Raw genomic sequence first — 5678 nt, 5'->3', positions numbered from 1 at the left:
AAGATTATTGGTAGATAATTAATAAATAGAAACAATCCCCGAAATAATAGTACAGTAAGACATCAAAGTGCTCACTATGAAGTGGGGAAGACAAGGCAGAATGAAATGAATGCTAACGACAGTTGCATTCAATAGCTGTAGCCAAAAAGAATTTCAAGTAAGTGTGAGGGTCAGATAAAGGAATGCATGCAAAGAAAAGTGTCATTTGAGATGAGCCTCAAAATTGAGCAAGTGCAGAGCGTAGCCTAATACATCATAGCAGTTGTACCACTGCAGCAAGTGTTCAGGAAACTGGTTGGAGCATGACATGAGAGCTATGGCAAAATATAAGACTGGGGCCAGTTTAGGAGATCTTTGAAATGGCAAGCTAATGCCTGAATGTTTTCTGTAGGTAAATGTGAGCTTAGGGGCCCTTCTATGTAGTTGAGTCCACTTATAGCATGGTATGAAGTCATATTGGTTTCTGTATATTGATCAGTCTAAAGTCTTTCTTCACCATTATATACACAGGTCATATTTAGAGTTTTTACATTTCACCAGGATTTTCTGTTTGTCCTTTTAAGATCACTTCCCCTCAACTGCATTGATACTGCTGTTTCTCCCCAAACAATGTACTGCCACATGCCCATTCACTTTCTTTTGAAGAGCCTTCAAATCCACCCCTCAGTGTTAGTAGGAAGGCCTAACGTGATTGCTTATAGGTCTGAAATGGGCTTAATATGATCAGAATTATGCTGTCCAGAGCATTAGGACTGGTTGCAGCTGATAAAGGGCCTTCCCTGGTGGCTCAGACAGTAAAGAATCTGCCTACTATGCGGGATACCTGGGTTAGATCCCTGAGTCTGGAAGATCCCCTGGAGAAGGAAATAGCTACCCACTCCAGTAATCTTACCTAGGAATTCCATGGACAGAGGAGCCTGGTGAGCAACAGTCCACGGGGTCACAAAGAGGTGGACATGACTAAGCAACTAACACTTTTCAGTAGAGTGGAAGGTTAAGTAATCATATTTTCCCAAGTTTAGGAAGATGAAAGGGGCACAACCTCGAAACTGAAGTGTCAGAATTTTTTTAGGAGCTCAGTGTCAGTACCAACGATGGGGGTCAGTCTCTTTGCAAGCTATATTTATGATATGATTTGAAGAAAACCACAATTTCTGTCTTCACAGACTAACCAGTTAAGTGTTGAAACTATTACCTTCTCTATCTGTCATTGTAACTTTGGCCAAGTCCCTCCTCTCTTCTGGACCCAAGGCGCTGTCTTTAAAAAGGAGGTTGCAGTCAGCCTTCTCTAGGGTCCCTTCCATCTCTGACATGCTCCGATTTTTCTGTTATCATTTATTCACTATTAAACTTATGTGGCAGGCATTTTTCCAAGCATGGGATCCTCTCACCCCTTTGCTCTGCCTGCCAAGCTACTGTTATGAATTGTGTAGTGTTTTTCTTCATGTAACACATTTGAGAGAAAATCATGTAAAAGGCTTTGTTTTGTTCCAGCAGCTGAAAACAATAAAAACCACCAGAATGACACGCAGCATCATTTTGTACTGCCCTCCAGTGGTGGCCCAAATGCCTTTTCCTGGTTGAAGTTTAAGCAATAAAATGAATTTTCAGAGGAGCTCACATTATCTAAAGGTAGGGGAGTCTTAGAGGGCCTAAGGAAAGGATCTAATCAGATCTCTCCTCTTAAAAAGGAGAAGCTGAGGCCCATCATTGTTCTCATCATCATGCAAACCTATTCTAGTTTCTCCTGTCTTAGAAGAGATATTTTAAAACCCTGACTCTCTAGGTCTATTTCTCTACTCCCCTTTACAGCCAAATTTCTCAAAAGAGTTATCTATATACTTTTTCTACTTAATCATCTCCAACTTATTTTTAAACTTTTCACTCGAAAGTAATTCCAAACGTTCAGAAGAGCTGAAAAGAATTCGCATATACTTTTCATCCAGGGACACCAAGAGTTAGTCTTTTGCCAGTCTCTTTATCTGTCTGTGTGTTTATGTGTACACATGCACACGTAACTATATAGAATACGTTCTATATATAGAGGGGGGAGTTCTGAACCATTTTAATTGTAGCCTTCATACCTAACATTCTAAATACTTTAGTGTGTATTTTCGAAGAACAAGGTCATTATCTCACATACCTACATACCTTTCTCCCTACTCCCAACCCCAGTATGATGGTTAAATTCAGGAAATTTAACACTGATATAATCCTTATTTATAGTTCACATTCAAAGTTAACTTACTGGCCCAGTAATATCCTATCTAGCAGTCATCCCTCCAATACAGGTTCTGATCCAGTCTTGATCCCTAATCATGTACTGTGTTTAACTCTCATGAGTCTTTAGTTTCTTTTAACCTAAAATAGATTGCTATTCATGATACTGACTTTTTTTTTAAGTATAGGCCACTCTTTTGTAGAATTTCCCTCTCTCTGGGTTTGTGTCCTATTTCCTTATGATGAGATTTATATTTTTCTTCTTTTTGGAGTGGGCAGGAATGCTGCTTGTAGGATGCTGTGTGCTTAGTGTGTCACATGAGGAGAAATATGGTGCTACCTCATCCCATTATTGATGATATTCATTTTGATCAGTGGTATCTGCTAGGTCTTCACTGTAAAGTTAGCAATTTTTTTCCTACATAAATAATGAGTAATCTGTGGAGAGGTACTCTGAGACTAAGATCATGGCATCTGGTCCCATCACTTCATAGTAAATAAATGGGAAAAAAGTGGAAACTGTGGCAGCTTTTATTTTCTTGGGCTTTAAAATCACTGCAGATGGTGACTGCAGTCACAAAATTAAAAGATGCTTGCTCCTAGGGGGAAAAGCTATGACAAGCCTAAATAGCGTATTAAAAAAGCAGAGACATCATTTTGCCGACAAAGATCCCTGTAGTCAAAGCTATGGTTTTTCCGGTACTCAAGTTGGATGTGAGAGCGGGACCATAAAGAAGGCTGTCGACGAATTGATGCTTTCAAATTGTGGTGCTGGAGAAAACCCTTGAGAGTCCCTTGGACTGCAGGGAGATCAAACCAGTCAATCCTAAAGGAAATCAACCCTGAATATTCATTGGAAGGATTGATGCTGAAGCTAAAGCTCCAGTACTTTGGCCACCTGATGTGAAGACCCAACTCATTGGAAAAGACCCTAATGCTGGGAAAGATAGAAGGCAGGAGGAGAAGTGGGTGATAGAGGATGAGATGGTTGGATGGCATCACTAACTCAATGGACATGAGTTTAAGCAAACTCCGGGAGATAGTGAAGGACAGGGAAGGCTGGCATGGGGTTGAAAATAGTCGAACACAACTAAGTGACTGAACAACATCTCTGAGACTGTGTAAATATCTTGTTCCTCTTCAAAACTTGTGCCAGAGGTTTCAACACTCACTGATAATTCTTGCCTGAATCAATTACTGTGATAGTTGCAAAATGGTGATTCTAGGGAATTCCCTGGTGGTCTAGTGGTAAGAACTACATGCTTTCATTGCCCTGGGCCAGGGAACTAAGATCCACAAACTACTCAGCAAAAAAAAAAAAAAAAGATTCTATAACTCCATTAGTTCATCTTCATTTTTTCAGTTAGCATTCTACTGTAAGCAAGATCTTTCCCTTATCTCTTATTTATTTATATATTATGATTAGTTAAAAAAAAACTTCATCAATTCTTATTTTATTTAATAAGTTATTGTTATTTTATTTAATCCATTATTGTCATTGTTCATTTTATTGTTCAACTTGTCCTAGATTTGGCTGTTGAGACCCCCTTTAAGCTAGCTTCTGTGTCTTTTTGACACATGCTCATTTTTTTGCTTTTTAGCTTTTCCTGCAATGGCACCCCACTCCAGTACTCTTGACTGGAAAATCCCATGGATGGAGGAGCCTGGTAGGCTTCAGTCCATGGGGTCGCTGAGGGTCAGACACGACTGAGTGACTTCACTTTCACTTTTCACTTTCATGCATTGGAGAAGGAAATGGCAACCCACTCCAGTGTTCTTGCCTGGAGAATCCCAGGGGCTGGGGAGCCTGGTGGGCTGCTGTCTATGGGGTCGCACAGAGTCAGACACGACTGAAGCAACTTAGCAGCAGCAGCAGCTTTCTGGTATAATACAGTACAGTGTTCCACATTCATCTTGTATTTTCCCTGTCTAGCCTTGGAAATCATCCCTCTCTCTGAAAGAGCACTGCTTTTAGTGGGGAATGGTATTTAGAAGCCAAGACCTGGGCACCAGATGTATCCATTGCTACTGGGGAGTAATTTCTTCTAGGCCCTCTAAGTTAACAGAGCCAAGGAGGAAAGGCAACCTAAAATAGTTCAACTATTTTGAATCATGAATTCAGTACTGGGTACCTCTAACTCCAGTTCAACACCACAGGGTTCTTTCTCCCATTCCTAATTGCACCTCCCTTTTCCCACAGTTAAGAACTCTGGCTCTCAACAGCACTGATGTCTTTTTTTTCATTTGTTCAGTGTTATGATACACACCAATAGTTTCAGAATTGTTATATTTGTTCCACTAAAGAAAAAACCCCAACAATCTATTAAATATGGCTCAATATTTGTCTGCAGTTTTGTTTTTGTACTAAAGGAATATAGTCAAAATACTATGTTCAAAAGTTATCTGGATTCGTTTTTTATTTTCCCTCGGAGTGGTTATTTTACTTATTTAAATATAGTTAAGTTTATTTCTATCTGTTTATGTTCAGTTTTAGGATCCCTTTCATCCTTGTGGATTCAATTTTCTTTTTTGAATATGTGAAAGCTGACTTTGTCCAAAAGTCAAATCCAAACACAGAACACTTCACGAATTTGTGTGTCATCTGAATGTAGGAGTTATACCAATTTTCTCTGTATTGTTCCAGTCTTACTATACATGCTATCAAAGCAGGAACACCTCCAATTTATTTTTCAACCTAATTGATGCTATTGAAGTGTGACCCCCTTCACCCACACACACATCCTTCACTGAAACTGCTCTCGTCAAAGTCATCAGTGACTAATATTTTTCTGTTCTCATCTTAGTGGACGTTCCACACTCTAAGTAAACCTCTCCAATATTCTTGAAACAGTCTCTTCTCTTGGTTTTTGTTATCCTACTCTTCTGGCTTTCCTTTCATTCCATAAGCCTCTCCTCATTCCCGTTGTCTATTCAACCACCCTAAATAAAATGTGTTACCCTTCAGTCCTCTTGGCTCCCTTCACTTCCCTCTGTGTTCTCTCTCCCTAGCTGATCTCAGTCGTTACTAAACCTTCAAATGCTGATTATGCTAATGACTTCTAAATTCATATTTTCATCCCAGACCTCTCTCCTGGTCTCCAAGCTTATAACCAACTGCCTAATTGACACCTACTTGGATATCTCACTGACATCTTCAGTTTAACAAGTCTAAAATAGAACTCCTCATTTCCTGGCCAAACCTGCTTCCCCCAGGCTCCTCCCTTTCAGCAGATATCACTTCCATCTGTTGGCTGCTCTAGCCAGAAACTTAGGAGTCATTCTGATTTCTTTATTTTCCTCAACCACAGTGTCCAAGCTATCTACAATATATGAAAATTTTACCTCCAAAAATATGTTGAATTCGTCCATTTTTCTTTCTGTACTTCAACCACTTCACTCATCTCTCACTCGGACTCTTCAACTATCTCATAATTGGCCTCTCTTTTGTCCCCCACACA

General features: G+C 39.7%; 1 non-coding gene across 1 annotated transcript; it reads right to left on the bottom strand.

Annotated features, from left to right (window-relative positions):
• Window positions 1-4787: 4787 nt before the first annotated feature.
• Window positions 4788-4890, bottom strand: LOC133245431 (U6 spliceosomal RNA). The gene has a single exon (XR_009735691.1). It is a non-coding gene; the product is annotated as a U6 spliceosomal RNA (small nuclear RNA).
• Between the last annotated feature and the right edge of the window lie 788 nt (window positions 4891-5678).

This window comes from Bos javanicus, chromosome 3, assembly GCF_032452875.1.
Source record: "Bos javanicus breed banteng chromosome 3, ARS-OSU_banteng_1.0, whole genome shotgun sequence".
Taxonomy (NCBI): domain Eukaryota; kingdom Metazoa; phylum Chordata; class Mammalia; order Artiodactyla; family Bovidae; genus Bos; species Bos javanicus.
The sequence above is the reverse complement of the archived record's forward strand: the minus strand, read 5'-3'. Positions and strand labels throughout refer to the sequence as shown.